This window comes from Myxine glutinosa, chromosome 2 (assembly GCF_964187855.1).
Source record: "Myxine glutinosa chromosome 2, kmMyxGlut1.1, whole genome shotgun sequence".
Taxonomy (NCBI): Eukaryota; Metazoa; Chordata; class Myxini; order Myxiniformes; family Myxinidae; genus Myxine; species Myxine glutinosa.
Window position 1 is genome coordinate 149,851,311 of NC_136262.1, and position 23,210 is coordinate 149,874,520.

Sequence of the window (23,210 nt, forward strand, 5' to 3'; positions counted from 1 at the left end):
CACTTGCAGGGCGTTTCAATAAAAACCTGTCCAACGAGGTTTGTTTCTTCCTCCCTTTCAAAATGTTTCGATCGTACTGCTACGATCGTACTGCCTCGCCAAGTCGACAACACGCACACCTCGCTCATGTTTTTCGACGATTGCGTGTTTTATATCCAAGCACATCATCCTCTTCTTCTTCTCAGTACTGCCCTTGGCACTCAATTTCTTCGGACCCATGGTTAAAACTAAGAAATTTTCCAAAATAACCAAAATGCGAAAACAAAGCAGCAGCGATATACGGCAGAGATGCTTGCACGGCAAGATAACCACGTGACCGGAACCCACCTGGTGGCGGGTGGCGTCAGCTCCAAAATAACCAACATGCGAAAACAAAGCAGCAGCGATATACGGCAGAAATGCTTGCACGGCAAGATAACCACGTGACCGGAACCCACCTGGTGGCGGGTGGCGTCAGCTCCAAAATAACCAAAATGCGAAAACAAAACAGCAGCGATATACGGCAGAGATGCTTGCACGGTAAGATAACCACGTGACCGGAACCCACCTGGTGGCGGGTGGCGTAAGCTCGTAACTCAGATCTCGGCTCGCATCTCAAAGCAATAAACCGCCCGAGCGACGGCTCGTATCTCGGAAAACTCGTAAGTTGGTGCACTCGTAAGTCAAGGTTTCACTGTATATATATATATATATATATATATATATATTGTTACAGACGCGGTTGTGGATGTTGGTTTACCGAGCGGTTTGGTATGACCGCGTCTGCACAGTTTACCCGATTATACTCGAACGTTGGCCGAGTCGCGCGATGCTAAATCAATTAAGGAAAGGACACAACGGCTGGATTAAATGACACGACACCAGGGGTACAGTTCTCAAGACCTCCGGAGGAGGTTATAATATTACGGAACGTTAGATTACAAGGACAAGAGAGACAGCATAGAAAGGTAGGCACTTAATCACGGTCTTATAGTAACCCCGACAGACCACAGATAAACGGGACAAGACTGACTCACTCGGGGATTGATGGCAAGGAAGGGCAGGTAGTCGAGGCTCAAGGTGCACTCTTGGCTCAGGGACAGAATCGACCCGGTCCGGTCCAGAGATGCGGGAGGTCTCGTCGCGCTGGAGGTGGCGTCTGGTTCTCCTTCGTGGCTGAGGCGCATCTGACGTCACGTCCGGTAAGTGGCTGCGTATATCCGGCGGGGAGTGACACGCCCTCGGCTCGTTAGCTCCGCCCCAGATGGAATCGGCCCGTTGCTTCTTATTGGGTGCGGGGGTTACCGGGCTCCGCCCTTGACGAGGAGCTGACAGCCAGCCCCTTCGTGGTAACCCCGTGGGCGCACATGGCAATGGCGGCTAACCAAGCCGGTGTGAGGACGCACACTCCCCGCACCGCGGCCGCGCCGCCCCCGCTGTGGTTGTAGTTGTTGTTGTTGTTATTGTTTCATGGGGAAGATGGGAGGAGGTATGGGGAGGTCCTAAACTCACTACTGGTGCCATACAATCACATTCTGGTGCAACGAAGAGTCAGAATTAATGGAAACGAGTCCTTAACTGACATAGACTAAGAATAACTAGCAAGATGTCCGAAAGTTGTCTACGTGAGATGCGGTGGACCTGGGCACGACATTTAATGGGGGAAGAAGGGGAAGGTCGGTTCTACAGAGTGTTGTTTACAGACAATGGGACTAGGGAATGGGGGATTGGGGATAGTTGGGGAGTATTGGGGAAATAGGGGAATATTTACAAGCGGATATGGAGGCCAAATCCCATATCCGCAACATTGCACCCTTCTCTACCCTCGGGGCGGCCCGACCCGATAAATTTTTACCTATTTTAGTGTGGCACTCAGATGTAGTTCCCTCTACTATTAACTCTACCCTGAGTGCGACAGTTTTACAGATATTCACAAATGAGTAAATATGTCCCCCTGCGACGTTGCACCCTTCTCCTCACAGAAACACACCCACAGGATAACCGAATCGCGGAAAGAATTCGCAAACTAAACATACAGCCGGTAGGGAGCATTATTTACACAAGACTACGCTGATATTTACACTACGATCCAGGACCTGTTCTTTGAGGAACACATGCAGATGTTATGCATAGAGAGAGCACGCATGCCAGCATCGATACACTAACCCACGAGTGCTCTGTGGCCTTACGGCCTTTAATAATGTGCAGAGCACCCCTTCCAAGCACCAAAAGCACCACCCCAAGCACCAATCGGTGCAGTCACCATTGTTCATTAAAATAAAAACAACAACCCCTAACCCTGCAGGTGTCTCTTGCTCTTCATGTGGTGCACTTGCCCTTCTTGCTTCCTTCAAAAATAAAGAAAGGCGCCAACCGCGTCCATTTCTAATTTGTGGCCGTCAGGGGGCCAACTATTAGTGGTTCACCTGTATGGCATAGGTGCCACGTTGACCCATAGGTCCATCCACGGGTGGTGCTTGGCCGCAAAAGAACTGCGGTCCATTGTGGGTGGCCACCAAAATTGCGGTCCATATGGTGTATCGATCCAGGCAGCAAGCAGCGAAAGTGCAGGCCCACAACTGCGGAGCCAGCACCTCTCTCTCCTCTCTCTCTGCCCCAAAGCCAGATCCTCGGAGGTGGGAGACAAAATAAGAAAACAAGTGAGTAAGGTGGTAAGGGCGCAAAAGTGCACGCAATACAAGATGATGCACACTGGGGGCACATGGGAACCAGGTGAGACAGGTACGTTCCTACCGTACGCCCCCCCCCCCACCAGGTAACCTACATGGCCCCTCCCTTACCCCTTACTGCATCCACAAAACACAACACTACCCATAAACATCTACTTTACCAATCAACAAACGTCCCTACTGTCTTCCCCGTTCCTCCCATAAACCAAATTCGTCTTCTCTCCCTCCTAACCAATCAAATTTGCCAGTTTCAACTCTCATCAAAATTTGCCATCTCCAACTCAACATCATAATTTGGTATCACCAATTCATCATCAGTCCCTCCTAGGGAGGGAGAGATGGAATCACCCCAATGTCTCATCCACGTCGTGATGCGTCTCACAAATCCAACAGCAGTCCTTACTTCCTGCAACACAAAACAAAGAAAACACAGGTGTGGAGTCATCATCATCACCACAGGTAAGTGGCTGCGTATGGTGCGACAGGTTCATCAATCCTAACTATTTCCGAAATGACTAACAACTTTACACTACCCGGGGTCTTTCTCCTGCCAAACCATTGGCCCTCTTACACTATGGGTTCTAAAAACCAATTCCCATTGTCCAAACTGTGGTGCTTTTCAATTTGGGGTCTCACTCCCCCGATTCATCTCCCGGTGCCCTCGCACAATTTCTGGGCCGTGACGTGTACCTCTCCCAGCGGGTCTACCCACCTGCACACCCCCACCACTGCAGTTGCCTCCGAGCTTACCTGCTCCTTACCCTAACCTAACTACCTGGGGAAGGCCCTCTGGCGCTCTCCCCACTCGGTGCCCTCTCTGGCACTGGGCTACCCGGGTCCGTCCTCCGGATCCTCGGGCCCCATCCACAACTCTACCGGCTCCCAGAGCCCACCTGCGGCCTCACCTGGCCGACATCCTCACAGTGGTGGAGTGCCCAACCAACTACACACACTAACAGGCTACACGCCCAGCCATTTCCACAATACTAATGCACCCATCCACAACACCATTCTGCATCCGCACCACAAATGCCAATATCCAACCACAATTTACCTATACCCTCTACCTAACACTTACACTACCCGCCCCGGGTATCCGTGATGGGGGTCCACTCTTCCCCCATTCACACCTTCGCACCATGCACACCACTCCATACCACTTACTCCAACTCTCTCCACACCACCTTTACTTGCACACCTGTGCTCTCACACCTGGTGCCACCTGCACCCTTCTCTCCCCAAGCGCATTCGCGCTGATCCACACACTCACTACTCACACACTGCTCCACACACCTGTCCAGTTGCACACCTGTGCAATCACACCTGTTCAATTCTCACACACACGGCATCATCTCATCTAACTACTCCCCTCTGAAACTTGCGCTTCCCAGTCGTCCCTTTAAACTATTGCGCTCCCTCGTCATTATAATCCACACTAATCTACCTGCGTCCCCACTACAGGTATCAGTCACTAACTAACCTTAACGTCACCTAATGTCATCTTCGCTAGATCCCTATCAATAACCTAACCCACCCGGGCTAGTTTTCACTGCCATACACCCCATAATCTATTGCTCCTTTGCCCCACCATGGGAAGGGTGGCAGGGATGCCACCCTTACCCACCGGGCCCATCGCTCACTACCAATTTTGCACATCAAATTTCAACAAATCAACAATTTGCCAATCACTACCCATCATCTGCCAATCACTACTGCCAATCCTTTGCCAATCATCAAATTTTGTTTTTTTCTAATTTTGGGGCCAAAACACTATCCTCATCACACAGTCTACTCACTACTGCCTCTCGGTGCGCCAATTCCTGTCCAAGGCCCGGCTTCGTAAAGCCGAGCAATGAATGTGGGTTGTTTGGTGCCAGCGGCTGGATACGTCCCGCATTCGGTGCAGGGAAGGAGGTTTACCCGGGCCGAGATCCCACGCACCATCTCGGCACGGAGCCATCCCATGGCCCGATCTCGACCTGCCGGAATGCCTCAACAAAACGTGGTCGCCATGACGACCCTTCCTATCCAGCTGCCCGCTCCGCCTAGTGGAGCCCGGACGCGGCCGTTCCAAGCGAGGCCCGGCACGCACCGAGGGCCCGATTCGGCTAAAAGTCGCTCTAACCTCTAACCCGGTTACCTTCGATGCCTCACCTGCATGCTTACACCCCCCAGCCCGTTCCTTGCTCACACATCCAGCCGTTTCCATGCTCCTCGTACCTTTCCTTACACACCCAGGTACTCTCATTCCACTCACAGACTTGGTCACACACCTGACCACCGAACACCTTGGCACACATTCGTCACTCGCACACCTTACCAACACACCTCTTCGCGCCCCTTCCTCGGTCACCTCCTCTGTGACAATCACAGGTGTGCTTTCACTCGCACACCCAACCACGTGCCTCACTACCAATTCCAGCGTGCATTCCCACTCACGCTCTACCATTCCAGGTGTGCATCCTCGCTCACCTGTCACAACCAACTCACGCTCCTTGTCACTCTCACTACTCTCACCACCACTCTTGACAACGCACTCACCCTTACTCCCGACAGCGCACTCTTTCCTCATGCACCTGTCCGTTACACACCTTTCCCGCGCACTCTCCCGTTACACCCTCTGTAACACTCACCACAGGTGTGCATTCTTCCTTACTTTTGACAGCGCACTCTTTCCCCATGCACCTGTCCGTTACACACCTTTCCCGCGCACACTCTCCCGTTACACCCTCTGTAACACTCACCACAGGTGTGCATTCTTCCTTACTTTTGACAGCGCACTCTTTCCCCATGCACCTGTCCGTCACACACCTTTCTCGCGCACACTCTTGCGCACACTCTCTCGTCACACCCTCTGTAACACTTACCACACCGCGCTTCCATGTGCTCCCTCGCACACGCGCTACGACCGACTCATTCTCGCCAGCACCCTCACTCCTTGGCACGCACTTTTTCCTCACACACCCCAGAGTCGGACTTTCTCGCACACCTCCTTTTTCGCACACCAGACCTGTCGCACACTTCACCCACGGCCTCTCACGAACACCCGGGTCCATCTCGACCCCCAAGCTTCTTAAATCCCCTGGCGCATCATACGCACGACCATATTGGTCACCACTTACACCGGGTCCTCTTCCTCTTCGCTTCTCCTCCATCACCTGCGAATCCCTCATCCGGTTAATGAGCACATCATCACGATCCAAACACAGACTTCGGACCAATTCTTTTATCTCTTTCTTATCCCCTCTCCGTCGCTTCTTAATTTCGCTCATCCCTTCTTCCACTTCTTCTAATTTCTGCTTCACCTCTTTTATTCCCCGGTACGTCTCCTCAAGCTCGTCCTCCAAGGCTACCTTGACCGTTTCCATGTGCGTCCTCACCTGCCGGTCCTTCGTCTCCATTACCTCTATCACCTCGTCCAACCTCGTTGTCAATCCCGCACGTACCATCTGACATTCCCTCTTCGTCGCTACCAAGTCATTTTTTAGGTCATTTTGTGTCGCTTTTAACCCTCCTATTACCGCAGTGTTCCTTTGTACCTGCTCCACTAACTCCGTCTGTCCCACCGTCAGCTGCTCCACCTCCTGCGTCAGGTCCTCTATGCCCCCTTGCAATTTTATAGTCCCCTTTCTCACCTCCTTCTCCATGTGCTCCTTACAGTGCCTCACCTCCTCGCGCACTCCTCCGACCTCCTCACTCACACCTCTTCTGATCTCCTCTCCCATCACTTGCATCTCCTGCCCAGATGCCACCCTCATCTGCTCCATTTCCTCCCTGTGAGCATCCAGTTTGGTTTCTACCCCCATTCTGACCCCCTCTATCTGCTGCCCCATTTGGTTAACTTCCCTTTCCGCTTGGTCCCTCATGTCCCTCAATTTGCCTTCCATCCTGTTTTCTAACCCCTCTAACCCCTTTTGCATCCCTTCCATTTGATTCTCTTGAGCGGCCATTCTGTTTTCTACCCCCATTAACCCATTTTTCACCTCTTTTATTCCGTTGTCTAACCCCTCACCGGTACCCCTCGCTTCGTCCCTCATTACCCCCATTTGGCCCTCCAATCGCTCACCCTGAGCATCCATCCGGTTCCCCATTACCCCCATTTGGTTTCCCATTACCCCCATTTGGCCCTCCAATCGCTCACCCTGAGCATCCATCCGGTTCCCCATTACCCCCATTTGCTCACTCTGCAGTTTGAGGGACGCCTGCATTTGCGCCATAAATTGCTCCATGAGGGCCTGCATTTGGGCCATCCCTCCCACTTGTGCAGCGGGTGCGGCCGCCGTAGCTATGTGCGAGGCGCCATTTTGCGCACCCGCAGCCTCGTGCGTGACGACGCTATTTTGCGAATCTGCTACCCTCACTGCTTCGCTCCCCTCTTGTCCCTCATTTTGGTCCTGGATCGACCCTGCCTCACTCCCTACTACCGGAACCCAGCCGTCTTGGTCTGCCATAGCGCGACTTTCAAAATTCGGGTTTTTATTTTCGTAAAACAAAATCAAATTTCGCCGTTATAATTTCGAGCGCGTGAAACGCGCTCCGGATCGAATTCCACTTCCCGACACCAAAATGTTACCCTAATGGTACAATTGGTGTTCCAAAATTTGGGCCTAACTGAATTTAGTCCCAGGTCCGAATCCAACTCCTCGACACCAAATGTTACAGACGCGGTTGTGGATGTTGGTTTACCGAGCGGTTTGGTATGACCGCGTCTGCACAGTTTACCCGATTATACTCGAACGTTGGCCGAGTCGCGCTATGCTAAATCAATTAAGGAAAGGACACAACGGCTGGATTAAATGACACGACACCAGGGGTACAGTTCTCAAGACCTCCGGAGGAGGTTATAATATTACGGAACGTTAGATTACAAGGACAAGAGAGACAGCATAGAAAGGTAGGCACTTAATCACGGTCTTATAGTAACCCCGACAGACCACAGATAAACGGGACAAGACTGACTCACACGGGGATTGATGGCAAGGAAGGGCAGGTAGTCGAGGCTCAAGGTGCACTCTTGGCTCAGGGACAGAATCGACCCGGTCCGGTCCAGAGATGCGGGAGGTCTCGTCGCGCTGGAGGTGGCGTCTGGTTCTCCTTCGTGGCTGAGGCGCATCTGACGTCACGTCCGGTAAGTGGCTGCGTATATCCGGCGGGGAGTGACACGCCCTCGGCTCGTTAGCTCCGCCCCAGATGGAATCGGCCCGTTGCTTCTTATTGGGTGCGGGGGTTACCGTGCTCCGCCCTTGACGAGGAGCTGACAGCCAGCCCCTTCGTGGTAACCCCGTGGGCGCACATGGCAATGGTGGCTAACCAAGCCGGTGTGAGGACGCACACTCCCCGCACCGCGGCCGCGCCGCCCCCGCTGTGGTTGTAGTTGTTGTTGTTGTTATTGTTTCATGGGGAAGATGGGAGGAGGTATGGGGAGGTCCTAAACTCACTACTGGTGCCATACAATCACATTCTGGTGCAACGAAGAGTCAGAATTAATGGAAACGAGTCCTTAACTGACATAGACTAAGAATAACTAGCAAGATGTCCGAAAGTTGTCTACGTGAGATGCGGTGGACCTGGGCACGACATTTAATGGGGGAAGAAGGGGAAGGTCGGTTCTACAGAGTGTTGTTTACAGACAATGGGACTAGGGAATGGGGGATTGGGGATAGTTGGGGAGTATTGGGGAAATAGGGGAATATTTACAAGCGGATATGGAGGCCAAATCCCATATCCGCAACAATATATATATTGTTGCAGTTTTTTAGAACCCTCCACTTTGTAAACATTGTAATATCCCTTATAAATAATCCCTGTAAATATTCCCATTTTTGGTGTAAAAGGTCAAAGGTCGCACCCTAGTTAGGTCATATTGCAACATGTAGCACGCCATAGGATCTTCTTTAGTTATTTCATTCGTATGTGTTTCAGGTAAGGATTTGTTCCCAATAGCTTGACTCTGCGTTGCATTAATCAAATAGCCTAGGCCCCTTTTTCCAATCCTATTCATATTGCGGCATAGCCTTCCTCCAAATTGGGCTCCCTTGCTTGACAGTAGCGTTCACTGCCTGGCTCAGCTGCCATTATGTATGCGGTCAAGCTGGAGAAGAGGAGAGGAGCGCCAGGAACAAAGGCGTGGCCCCTCAACGCCCCATCGAGGGGCGGACCGGTGAGCACTCGCGACCACTCAGAGCCGAGGCCAGCTCACCGGTAGGCGGATCCAAAAGGCAAGCGGCTTTATACGTGAGTGGGCAATAAAAGCGGCTGTGTGGGACTACTTCGAGAGAGGCGCGAGGAAGAGATGCGGGGGATGAGCCAGATGAGTGAGAGAAGAGAGGTGCCCGGGAGAACGATTTGAAAGGAGTCCTTGCTTGCCGTTTATGAACTTGCTTGTTTATGAACTTTATGAAATTCATAAAGTTCATAAACATCGTTTTTCGAACATCATTTTTTTTTTTCGAACATTCGTTTTTCGAACAACATCGAAGCCTTCCTCCAAATTGGGCTCCCTTGCTTGACAGTAGCGTTCATAAACATAAAGTTCATAAACATCGTTTTTCGAACATCATTCTTTTTTTTTTCGAACAACATCGAAGCCTTCCTCCAAATTGGGCTCCCTTGCCTGACAGTAGCGTTCACTGCCTGGCTCAGCCGCCATTACGCATGCGGTCAAGCTGGAGAAGAGGGGAGGAGCGCCAGGAACAAAGGCGTGGCCCCTCAACGCCCCATCGAGGGGCGGACCGCTGAGCGCTCGCGACCACTCAGAGCCGAGGCCAGCTCACCGGTAGGCAGATCCAAAAGGCAAGCGGCTTTATACGCGAGTGGGCAATAAAAGCGGCTGTGTGGGACTACTTCGAGAGAGGCGCGAGGAAGAGATGCGGGGGATGAGCCAGATGAGTGAGAGAAGAGAGGTGCCCGGGAGAACGATTTGAAAGGAGTCCTTGCTTGCCGTTTATGAACTTGCTTGTTTATGAACTTTATGAAATGAACTTGTTTATGAACGATTGGAGGCGCACAACTGGCGAAGGCTAAGGGACAATTTGTTGCATACGCCGCATCCCAGTCTTCCCCCCCCCCGCGATATAATTGTCCGCTCACGTTAAGCGCCACGCGAAGCTGCCGGCCGCTTGCTGCGGTACGAGTGAACACCCGGAGCGTGAACCGGAGCGGAGCACGAGCTTGGAGCGGGACCTCGACGCCTACCACCTTCCCGGACCCTTCTCTTCCTTCCTACCACCACCACCACCACCCTTTTCGTGTAAGTGTGTTTGTTCTGTCCTGGGAGTGATAATTAAGAGTGTATAAGGTTTGCCCTGTGTATCTGCTTCTTCTTCTTCCCTGTACATACCCTTTCGTTTCTTCCTTGGTTTTGGTTTTGTACATAATTAATAAACCTGTGTTCTTCCTTCTTATTCTTTGGGTTTCCTCTCATCCGGTCGCTTTAGTGATTTCTCCATTGATATACGTGGCACGATTTGGCCAACGCTCAGGATTGGGTTAGTTTTATTGCTAACGGCTCGAGCTTCGGATTGCTAAACCGCTCGGCAATCTTCCATCTTGTCCGTGGCTCGAGCAGAAGTATCGCCCTGCTTTGCGGAGAGGGGGGCAAAGGTATCTGGGAACCCGTTGACCAGTCACCCTGGTCAACCTCAACCCCGCAAAGGAGCATGATATCTTCTAGGATTCGGACGGCCAGCTTAATAGACGAGGGGATTAACCCCCCCTCGGTAAGGGGAGTGCCATACACCGAGATCCGCAACAATTGGTGTCGGGGAGTGGGATTGAAGCCCGAACCAAATTTTTAATCCATCTGAAAAATTTGTTCAAAAATTAGGAGCGGCCAAAATTATTTTTTACATCCAAATTATATCGTGCCATAGACCAAGGAGTCAAGGCGATCGGATGCCGGTGGGGGAGATAGAAGAAGGGTTAGGGTCGACCCAGGACCCCAGGGAAGATGTGGGAGTAATGCAGGAGGAAAGCAAAGAAGGTGCGGTAGCGGGGGTTGCAGGTGAACAAAATGGCGGCGCCTCGCACATGGCGGCAAGGGCTGCGCCCGCTGCACAAATCGAGGGGATGAATATGCAGGACCTCATTGCCCAGCTGCAGGCAGTCGTACGAATGGGGGTGGGAAATCAAATTGAGCAACTGGGAAGCCAAATTGGGAAGTTAGACAGCAAATTTGGGGGATTAGAAAGCCAAATTGGGGGGTTGCGAAACGATATGGGGGACCAAATAGGGGGATTGAGAGACGGGTTGAGTAATTTGGAAGATAGAATGGGGGAGCAATTAGAAAGCCAAATTGGGGGGCTAGAAGGCAAATTGGGAGGATTAGGGGGCCAACTGGAGGACGTGGGTAGCCAAATTGGGGAAATGAAGGACGGGTTAACGGGATTGGAAAATAGAATGGCCACCCAGGAGAACCAAATGGAAGGGGTGAAGAATGGGTTAACGGGGCTAGAAAACAAGATGGGAAGCAAATTGAGGGAAATGGGGGATCAATCTGCCCGGGAAATCAAACAAATGGGGGAGCAGATAGAGGAGGTAAAAATTGGGCTAGAAAACAAATTGGACACCCACAAGGGGGAGCTAGAACAGATGAGGGTGGCATCTACCAAGGAAATAGGAGAGATGGGGGAGGAAATAAGGCGAGGTGTGAGAGAAGAGGTCGTGGGAGTGCACGACGAGGTAGCGCGGTGTGAGAAGCGCGGAGAAAGCGAGGCGAAGCAAAGCACAGCCGGGTGGACCGGGATAGAAATCGCGACACGGGGTGTGAAAAACCCGACGGTCGCCAAATTGGACAAGGCAAATTCATGTGAGCCCACGGTCATCGAGCTGAATAAAGAAAAGGAAATTATAGTCGAAATTGGAATGGAAGAGACGCCGGACTTAGAAGAGCACTCGCGGGGTGAAGACATGGATAATGTGCAAAGTCTGTACACATCATGATGCCGTGCTTAATCCTTATAAAGATTTGCAGGTGGTGTAGGAGTGAGGTGGAAGAAGCGCCCAGGTGAGTCGGGCTGTATATTGTGCGGGGAGATTTTGCAGGAGAATGTTTGGCGCAAGAGGGTTTTTCGCGCGCTTGGGATCGAGACGGCACCCGGGCATTGGTGGAGGGTCCCTTGTGAGTGGTGTGAGAGAAAATGGCGCGCGTGTGCGAATGGCGCCGGAACGCGAGTGTGTTACCGAGTGCGAGGAAGAATGCACGACAGAGTGTGGAAGTGGGAGGGATTGTGACACGGAGAGTGAGATGGATGGAGAGAGTGTGCGAGAACGCACACCTGAGTTGGTTGTGGCGCATGTGCGGGAGGGCACATCGGAGCGCGTGAGTGGGTATGTGCAGGAGAGCACACCTGTGGTGAGTGTTACGGAGGACGTAACGGGGGAAGAAAGGTGTGGAACGGTGTGTGTGATGATAGAGTGTGCGAGGAGAATGGGTGCGCGAGAGTGTGTCGTGAGCATTATGAGTAGACCTGAGTATGGAGCGAAAGAGAATGCACGAGCGAGTACAGTGGTAGAATGTGTGGGATGTACGAGCGGCGTTGGAGCGCCGGGTTTGGTGAGTGTAAAAGGGGTCGCATATGCGTGCGAGCATGTAAGGAAAGCATCGACGTTAACCGGGACAGCGTTTAGGCTGACAGGTAGCCGACGCGAGCCCTCGGTGTGCGGTGTTCGCTGTGTGCTACGGGAACCGGTGGGGATCGGTGTCGCGTCGCTCCTGTTCGGAGCGTCGTGCACGATTCGGGCCGGGCCCCGCCCTGCATGGTCGATTCCGCGCTTTGCCAGGCAAAGCGGGCGGCCCGGTTCGAGGGGAGGTAGGAAGGGTCGGAACGGCGCCCCCTTGTGGTGGCGGCGCTCCACCCGGGCAAGGCTGGGCCATCGCGCTTGGCAGCGCAAAGCCTTGCGCCGGGATGGTGCCTTGAGCCTTGGCCCGACGAAACCTCCTCCCCTGAAACGAGTGCTGTACGGACCCAACTGCAGGAGACCAAACCACCCAAATTCATAAGCCGAGCTGTGATGAAACTGTAATGACGTACCGAGAGGCTCGAGATAACGGACTGTGATGATGATAGTGTTATTGTTTGGAATTGATAGGGAATTGGCTTGAAATTACTAGTGATTCGAAATTGGGAATAGTGATGGTTGGAAATTGATACCCAGTGCCGGGGGGTGGTATCCCTACCATCCCTCACACTTTGTGGGGGCAAAGGAGCTTTAGTTTTATGGGGTTATGGTGGCGAAAACCTAGCCAGGGAGGGCTTGGATAATGTTAGGGTTTAGAAATGACCATAGGTAACTGTAGCTTTAAGTAGCGACATCATACCTGTAGAGGGGACGTAGAGAGATTAGTTGGATGATAACGACGAGGGCGTGCATAGTGTAAGGGAAGACGGGGAGCACGAGTTTCAGAAGGGAGTAGTCAGCTTAGATGATGCTATGTGTTTGGAGTGAGAGTGATGAAATGAGAAATTGAACGCGAGTATTTGTGCTGAGCATGATGATTGGCATGATATTGAGTGAATGGTCCTGGAGGAAAGGAGGGTGCAAGTGCCACCAGGTGTGTGGGCACCAGGTGTGCAAGTGAAGTACAGGTGAATGAAGAATGGTTGTGTGGAATAGCTGGTATGGAATACATGGAGTATGGAATAGATGGTATGGAATGAATGGTATGGAATAAATGGAGTATGGAATGGATGGTGTGGAGTGAGTGGAGTGTGGAATACGTGGAGTGGAGTGGTTGGTGCGAAAGGAGTGGATGCGGAAGGATGGACCCTTCACGAATACCCGGGGAGGGTAGTTTAAGAGTAGGTAGAGGGAGTAGGTAAATTGTGGTTGGATATTGACATCTGTGGTGCGAGAGTCGCAGAGTACTGCTTGGATGGGTGCATTAGTGGAGTAAATTGGCTGGGCGTGTGGCCTGTTAGTGTGTGTGATTAAATGGGCACTCCGCCACTGTTAGTCTGTCGGCCAGGTGAGGCCGTAGGTAGGCTCTGGGAGCTAGTAGTGTTCAATGGGGCCCGAGGATCCGGAGGACGGACCTGGGTAGCCTGATGCCAGAGAGGGCGGTAGGGGGTGAGAGCGCCAGAGGGCCTTCCCCAGGTAGGTTATGGTAAGGAGCAGGTAAGCTCGGGAGACAACTGCAGTGGCGGAGGTGTGCAGGTGAGCGGACCTGCTGGGAGCGCCACACGACCCAGCCCGGAAATTGTGCGAGGGCACCGGGAGTAGGATCGGGGGAGTGAGACCCCAAATTGGTGAGCAGCACAGTTTGGTCAATGGGAGTTCGGTTTTTAGAACCACATAGTGTAAAATCGCCAATGGTTGGGCAGGGAAAGACCCCGGGTAGTGTAAAGAGTGTTAAAGTCATTTAGAAGGTAGTTAGGATTGAAAGTCTCTTCGCACCATCCGCATCCACTCGCCAGGGTGACTGGACTCCACACAACCGGTTTGTGCAAATGTCTGGTATGTAAGACGCATCATGACGTGGGGGTGACATTGTGCTTGTTATTCCATCTCTTCCTCCTTAGGAGGGATTGATGATGAATTGATTAATGGCAAATTTGGGTTTAGAGGGATCAATGACGAATTTGGTATTAGGGGAGATATGGGGAAGACATGACGTTAGCGACGGATTTGTAAATTGTGTAAATACGGGGTAGGGGAAAGGGTAGATTAGGTGACAGGGAGGGAACGTACGGTAGGGACGAGCTTTCTCCGCTCGTTCTCCAGCGCACCTCACTCTGCATTGCCTTGTTTTGCTGTGTACCCTTGCGATCTTGCCCCGCTGCTTGCTTGTCCTCCTTCCCCCACTCACGGATTTGTTTCTTTTGGGCCCGGGGGGAGTGCGCAGGTGTCCGCAGTTGTGTGCCCGCACCCTCACTGCTGCCTGCCTGGACCGGTACCCCACTTATGGACCGCACGTTGTTGTGGCCGAGCACCACTGTGTGGACCACAGGTCTGTGGCCGAGCACCACATTCATGGACCCCACATTTTGGGGCCTGGCACCTCTGCTGGGGACCGGCCATTGTGGCCAGGAGATCTTGCTTGCAGACCATGGTAAAGGTGTCACCTAAGCCATGCAGGTGGACCACCTTAGTTGGCCCCTGCTGGCCATAATTAAATAAATGGACACGTTTTGTGCCTTCTTTTTAGTACCAACTAGGCAGCAAGCAAGAAGTCATCCGGAACAACGGCCCAGCAGCCAAGAACAACGGCCCAGCAGAGAAGACGTCGCAAGTCGTCTGCTGATTATTATTGAAATGTGATGACTGTGCACCGGATGGTGCTTTTTGTGTTATGGTGCCTGTGGTGCTTTTTGCATATTGGGGCTTATTGGTGCTGGTGGTATCAGTGCAGTGCAGTGCATGCCTTTCCTCTTTTCAAAACATCTTCTTTTGTTTCCCAAAAGACAGGTCCTGGGTTCGCGTGTAAATACCAAGTGGTGTCTTTGTAAATAATGCTCCCCACCGTCAATGTGTAGTTTGAGAATTAATTCCGTGATTCGGTTATTCTGTGGGCGTGAGTCTGATAGACAGAATGCAACGCAGTAGGCAGGACATACTTAGTTGTTTTAAAAATGTCGCACTCAGGGTGAAGTTAATAGTAGAGGGTTACCACACCTGAGTGTCACACTAAGTTAAAGTTCTGTCGGGCCGGGACGGCCCTGGAGGTAATGAGGGTGCAGTGTTGCGGTTTTTTAGAACCCTCCACTTTGTAAACATTGTAATATCCCTTACAAATAATCCCCTGTAAATATTCCCATTTTTGGTGTAAAAGGTCAAAGGTCGCATCCTAGTTAGGTCATATTGCAACACGTAGCACACCATAGGATCTTCTTTAGTTATTTCATTAGTATGTGTTTCAGGTAAGGATCTGTTCCCAATAGTTTGACTCTGCGTTGCATTAATCAAATAACCTAGGCCCCTTTTTCCAATCCTATTCATATTGCGGCATAGCCTTCCTCCAAACTGGGCCCCCTTGCTTGCCAGTAGCGTTCGCTGCCTGGCTCAGCCACCATTACGCACGCGGTCAAGCTGAAGAAGAGGGGAGGAGTGCCAGGAACGAAGGCGTGGCCCCTCAACGCCCCATCAAGGGGCGGACCGGTGAGCGCTCGTGACCACTCAGAGCCGAGGCCAGCTCACCGGTAGGTGGATCCAAAAGGCAAGCGGCTTTATACGCGAGTGGGCAATAAAAGCGGCTGTGTGGGACTACTTCGAGAGAGGCGCGAGGAAGAGATGCGGGGGATGAGCCAGATGAGTGAGAGAAGAGAGGTGCCTGGGAGAACGATTTGAAAGGAGTCCTTGCTTGCCGTTTATGAACTATTGGAGGGGCACAACTGGCGAAGGCTAAGGGACAATTTGTTGCGTACGCCGCATCCCATTCCCCCCCCCCCCCCCCGTGATATAATTGTCCGCTCACGTTAAGCGCCACGTGAAGCTGCCGGCCACTTGCTGCGGTACGAGTGAACACCCGGAGCGTGGACCGGAGCGGAGCACGAGCTTGGAGCGGGACCTCGACGCCTACCACCTGCCCGGACCCTTCTCTTCCTTCCCACCACCACCACCCTTTTCGTGTAAGTGTGTTTGTTCTGTCCTGGGAGTGATAATTAAGAGTGTATAAGGTTTGCCCTGTGTATATGCTTCTTCTTCTTCACTGTACATACCCTTTCGTTTCTTCCTTGGTTTTGGTTTTGTACATAATTAATAAACCTGTGTTCTTCCTTCTTATTCTTTGGGTTTCCTCTCATCCGGTCACTTTAGTGATTTCTCCATTGATATACGTGGCACGATTTGGACAACGCTCAGGATCGGGTTAGTTTTATTGCTAACGGCTCGAGCTTCGGATTGCTAAACTGCTCGGCAATCTTCCATCTTGTCCGTGGCTCGAGCAGAAGTATCGCCCTGCTTTGCGGAGAGGGGGGCAAAGCTATCTGTGAACCCGTTGACCAGTCACCCTGGTCAACCTCAACCCCCGCAAAGGAGCGCGATATCTCCTAGGACTCGGACGGCCAGCTTATTAGATGAGGGGATTAACCCCCCCCTCGGTAAGGGGAGTGCCGTACACCGAGATCCGCAACAATATACTACATGGCAAAGTATGCGGACACCCCTTCTAATTAGTGGATTCGGCTGATTCAGCCACATCGATTGCTGATAGGTATATATAATCAAGCACACAGCCATGCAATCTCCATCGACAAACATTGGCAGTAGAATGGGCCGCACTGAAGAGCTTAGTGACTTTCAACGTGGCACCGTCATAGGATGCCACATTTCCAACAGGTTAGTTCGTCAAATTTCTGCCCTGCTAGAGCTGCCCCGGGAAACTCTAAGTGCTGCTTTAGTGAAGTGGAAATATCTAAGAGCAGCAACAGCTCAGCCGTGAAGTGGTAGGCCACACAAGCTCACAGAACGGGACCGCCGAGTGCTGAAGCACGTAAAAATCGTCTGTCATCGGTTGCAACACTCACTACCGAGATACAAACTGCCTCTAGAAGCAAAGATAGCACAACAACTGTTCGTCGGGAGCTTCATGAAATGGGTTTCCATGGCCGAGCAGCCGCATACAAGCCTAAGATCACCATGCGCAATGCCACGCGTCGGCTGGAGTGGTGGAAAGCTCGCCGCCATTGGACTCTGGAGCAGTGGAAATGCGTTCTCTGGAGTGATGAATCACGCTTCACCATCTGGCAGTCGAAGCCAGGTGGATGCCAGTCGAAGCCATCTGGTGGATGCCAGGAGAACGCTACCTGCCCGAATGCATAGTGCCAACTGTAAAGTTTGGTGGAGGAGGAATAATGGTCGGGGGCTATTTTTCATGGTTCGGGCTAGGCTCCTTAGTTCCAGTGAAGGGAAATCTTAACGCTACAGCATACAATGACATTCTAGACGATTGAGTGCTTCCAACTTTGTGGCAACAGTTTGGTGAAGGCCCTTTCCTGTTTCAGCATGAAAATGCCCCCGTGTACAAAGCGAAGTCCATACAGAAATTGTTTGTCGAGTTCGGTATGGAAGAACTTGACTGGCCTGCACAGTGCCCTGACCTCAACCCCTTCGAACACCTTTGGGTTGAATTGGAACGTCGACTGCGAACCAGGCCGAATCGCCCAACATCAGTGCCCGACCTCACTAATGCTCTTGTGGCTGAATGGTAGCAAATCCCCGCAGAAATGTTCCAACATCCAGTGGAAAGCCTTCCCAGAAGAGTTGAGGCTGTTATAGCAGCAAAGGGGGGGAGCAACTCCATATTAATGCACATGATTTTGGAATGAGATGTTCGATGAGCACACATGGGTGTGATGTTCGGGTGTCCACATTATTTTGGCCATGTAGTATATATATATATATATATATATATATATATATATATATTGTTACAGACGCGGTTTTAGATGTTATTTTACCGAGCGGTTGGTATTACCGCGTCCGAACAGTTACTCCCCGATTAGAACCCGATTCCACCTGACGTTGACCAGATCGCACCGCAGATATTCAATCGGGAAACCTCTAAAGCGACCGAAAGAGAAGGAAAAGAGAAAAAGACAGAGTACGGAGGAAGAACAGATTTATTATACATACACAAGCAAAAAGAAAGAGCGACCAAAATTATTTACAGCAATGGATGGAAGAAGCAGTCACACAGTGCATCGTTAGCTTATTCTATTCAATTTACTTCACCCCAAGACAACGAGTAGGACAGACGACGTTCACACTTACACGGGGGATATTGCAGGCAGGTAGGGCTTGAGGTGGATTGCTGGAGAGGGGGGCCGGGTCGGAGGCAGCAGCTCTCAATTCCTCGCGGTTTTTGGCGGGAAAACCCTCCGTCGCGTATCCGCTGCCGATGCTCTAGACGTCACGCGCTGGCTCGGGCACACCTGCTCCTCTCCTTCTGGTGGAGCCGTCTCCCTCCTTTCAGCGCGTCTCTCCAAAGCTGGTTTCCTTTCCGAGTACCTCTCCTCTTTGGCTTGGAGCGTTTCGCATCTCACCGCTCCTCTTGGTGTCGCCTCTTCGCTCATCTCCCAGGTCATCTGGTCAAGCAGTCCCTTACAGTCGCTTTTATAACTCGGGGCGGAATCAAGCCGCCGGCTGCGAGGGCACGCCTACCGGGTCGCTCACCGCGGTGCTGATTGGCCATGCGACCCTCTGGCTCACTCCTCCCCTCTATGACGAGGTGGAGACACGCCTTTCTTCTCCGAGATGAGCACATGGGCAATGGCGGCTTGCGGGATTGAACACCACTCGCACCCTTTTGAAAGGAACTTTGGAGAGCGGAGATGATTGGGGAAATTGGAAGGGCCTACGCTTATTTTGTTTGATACAATGCAAAGTCAATCTAGTGGGAAACACATATTTAGCCTACATAGAATAAGGAAATACACTATTTAAAAAGATATATCGTGGCCTGCGTGTAAGTTTCATGGAATTAACTAGGAGGACGGCTGCGACCATTATTTACATTACCAGGGTGTTACCATACTTTTGTAACGTTCACATTGTAACGTTTTCACATTCGTTACACTTCCTCCAAAATTGTTACACTTCTCAAAAAACCGTTACACTTCTCAAATTCGTTACACTTCTCAAAACCGTTACACTGCACCCTCCTTTCTTCAGGCCCGACCTCGGGCTTACAAAACTTTAACTTAGTGTGACACGTAGGTGTAATTCCCTCTACAATTAACCTGACCCTGAGTGTGACAATTTTAAAACACAAATAAGTATGTCCCCCTATTGCATTGCACCCTGTCTAACAGACTCAAGCCCACAGCTAACCGAATTACGGAATTATTCTCAAACTATACATTTACGGTGGGGAGCATTATTTACAATGACGTGATTTCTTATTTACAACGCAACCCAGGACCTGTGTTTTTTTTTCTTTTTTTTTTTCTTTTTAGGGAACAAGAAAAGGAAATTCCTGTTGGGAGGGAGGAGACAGCACGCATTGCATCGATGCACCAGTACCAATACCACCAAAGCACCCAAACGCACCAAAAGCACCACAAAGCACCAAAAGCACCACAAAGCCCCAAAAGCACCACTGTTCATAATAAACAACAAAACAACTGGTGGTGGTCTTCTCTTTCTCTGCTGGGCCGATGTTCTTCCCGACGTCTTCTGGCTTCATGCGGCCTACTTGGAAATAATAAAAAGCACAACTTGTGTTCGTTTTTATTTAGGGCCTCAGGGGCCAACTAAGGGTGGTCCACCTGTTTGGCATAGGTGCCACCTTACCGAGGTCCGCAAGCAAGATTCCCTGGCCACTATGGCCGGTCTCCAACAGAGGTGCCCTGCCCCAGAACGTGGGGTCCATCAAGTGGTACTTGGCCGCAGAACAGCGGTCCATAAAGTGGTACATCAACGCAATGCATGCTGGTTCTGGGAATCTCGTGCGCACAATGGCCACCTCACGCACGCTCCCCTCGGCACCCAATGGCGCACAGGTCATGTGGGAGACAAAAGAGACAATTGAGCGAGGGGTAAGGTCACAAGGGTACACATCAATAAGGCAATGCAAGGCGAAATGCGTACGGAGGGCGAAGTGAGAAAGCTCGTCCCTACCGTACGTCACCCCCCTGTCACCTACACTACCCTTGCCCTTACCCCATATTTACAAAATCTACCCATTTACAAATTCGTCACTACTGTCACGTCTTCCCCATATTTCTACTATACCAAATTCGTCTCCACAATCCCTCGACTTCAAAATTTGCCATCACCAAATTCATCATCAATCCTCATAAGGAGGAAGAGATGGAATTACGCACAATGTCACACCCACGTCATGATGCGTCTCACAATCCAAAACATTTGCATTAATGAAAAATAATAAAACATGGCATGGTGCGGAGTACCTGTCACCTCAGGTGAGTGGATGCAGATGGTGCGAGGAGATCCTTCATCCTAACTATCCTCTAAATGATTTTAACACACTTTACACTACCCGGGGTCTCTCCCTGCCAATCCATTGGCCAACTTACACTATGGGTTCTAAAAACCAATTCCCATTGACCAAACTGTGGTGCTTCTCAATTTGGGGTCTCACTCCCCTGATTCATCTCCCGGTGCCTTCGCACAATTTCTGGGCTGTGACGTGTAGCTCTCCCAGCAGGTCTACCCACCTGCACACCTCCACCACTGTAGTTGCCACCCGAGCTTACCTAGCTCCTCACCCTAACCTAACTAACTGGGGAAGGCCCTCTCCTGGCTCTGTCACCCCTTGGTGCCCTCTGGCACTGGGCTACCCGGGTCCGTCCTCCGGATCCTCGGGCCCCATCCACAACTACCGGCTCCCAGAGCCCACCTGCAGCCTCACCTGGCCGACATCCTCACAGTGATGGAGCGCCCAACCAACTACACACACTAACAGGCTACACGCCCAGCCATTTCCACAACACTAATGCACCCATCCAAAGACCATTCTTTCACCCGCACCACAGATGCCAATATCCAACCACAATTTACCTATACCCTCTACCTAACACTTACACTACCCGCCCCGGGTATCCGTGATGGGGGTCCACTCTTCCCCCATTCACACCTTCGCACCAGCCACTCCACTCCACAATTTCCACCATACTCACTCCACGACCCTCCATTCCTATCCTCCATACCATTTATTCCATACACCTGTCCTTGCACACCTGTGCTCTCACACCTGGTGCCACCTGCACCCTCCTTTCTTCCTGGACCATTTGGTCAGCACAACACGCAATCACCACTAGTCCCTCATACACTGCTCCATACACCTGTTCAGTTGCACACCTGTGCAATCACACCTGTTCAATTCTCAAACACACGGCATCATCTCAGCTAACTACTCCCCTCTGAAACTTGCGCTTCCCAGTCGTCCCTTTAAACTATTGCGCTCCCACGTCATTATCATCCACACTAATCTACCTGCGTCCCCACTACAGGTATCCTTGTCACTAACTAACCTTAACGTTACCTAATGTCAATCTCTTCTAGATCCCTACACACGATATATCCTAACCCACCCGGGCTAGTTTTCACTGCCATCAACCCCATAAGCTAGTGCATTTGCCCCACCCTGTGAGGGATGATGGATTTGCCATCCCACCACATGGGGCGTTCCCACTATCATCCCCCCCATTCCTCTGACGCTACGAGCCCCCGTCGCAAGAGGTACTGGGTCCTGCCTCGGCATCTAGAGCCGAGGCGATCCATGAGGGCGCCTGCTCGCCGGCATAAGGTCTTATCCGGTCGGCATGGACGATCCGAGGGGGGGCCCGTGGCCCCATTTTGATTTTAATGACCACGTCACAGATTTGCGACAGGACGACTCCCGGGCCTTGCCAGGGGGAGGTGAGTTTCGGGCACCTGCCCTTCCGCCTCCGGGGATTAAAGAACCAAATCTTCATCCCCGGAGCGTATTGACTCCCCTGGCTCCGGTCGTCGTACCTACGCTTCATCTTGGCCCCCGCCAGATGGAGCTGGCGGCGGGCGAAGGCATGGACCCGCTCCATGCCTTCCTCCAGGTGACGTGCGTAACCCTCCCTCGGCGGTGTATCCGTGGTGTCTGGCACAGGACCGCATAGCAAGTCGGCGGGAGCCCGTAACTCCTGCCCATACATAAGCAACGCTGGACTGCATGCGGTGGCCCCGTGCTGGCTAGTTCGGTAGGCCATCAACAGGTACGGGAGATGTTCGTCCCAGTCATCCTGACGGGTGGTGGTGAACAATGCCAGTTGTTGTATCAATGTTCTGTTGAAGCGTTCCACCATCCCGTCAGATTGTGGCCGCAAGGGCGTGGTTCTTGTTTTCCGAATTGACAGGAGTCTGCACACATCTTTTAGTAATTGGCTCTCAAAATTTCGACCCTGATCGGTGTGCAGCTCCTGTGGAATCCCGTGCCGACATACAAATCCTTCTACGAAGGCCTGTGCTACCACCCCTGCTTCTTGGTTGGGGAGGGCATAGGCCTCCGGCCACTTGGTGAAATAGTCCATTACAACGAGGATATACTTATTACCTTGGCGGGTGCGGGGCAGCGGTCCTAGAATATCCATAGCCACCCGCTCAAGGGGGGCCCCCACCTGATGTAATTGAAGGGGGGCCCTCATCCTCCGTGCTGGTCCCTTTTTGGCAGAACAGGCGTCGCATCTCCGACACCAGTCCTGTATGTCGCGCCCCATATTCACCCAATAGAACCTCCGGCGGACCCGAGATATTGTCTTTGTCCTGCCCAAATGGCCGCCGGAGCGGGTACCATGCACCTGCTGCAATATGACGTTCTTGAATTTGTCAGGGACTATCACCAGCCAGGAAGTTCTATCAGAGGGAACCTCCACCCACTTGCGATACAAGATGTTGCCTTTCAATTCCAGGGTCTGCCACTGAGCCCAATACGCCTTTGTTTGTGCCCCGAGGGGGGTGACCTCTTCCCCCTTTGGTCTTTGCCCCAATTTGACCCATTGGAACACCGGCCCCAGAACAGGATCCTCCTGCTGGGCCGTGCTCCAAGCCAACTCTCCAAATTCCTCGTCCGCGGTTAGTGGCAAAATTGGCCCTCTCACCCGGGTTGCC

At 51.9% G+C, this 23,210-nt stretch overlaps 1 protein-coding gene across 1 annotated transcript in view; it reads right to left on the bottom strand.

Annotated features, from left to right (window-relative positions):
- Positions 1-23,210, bottom strand: part of HINFP (histone H4 transcription factor) — a 159,816-nt gene that overhangs the window by 66,888 nt on the left and 69,718 nt on the right. The window lies entirely within an intron of this gene.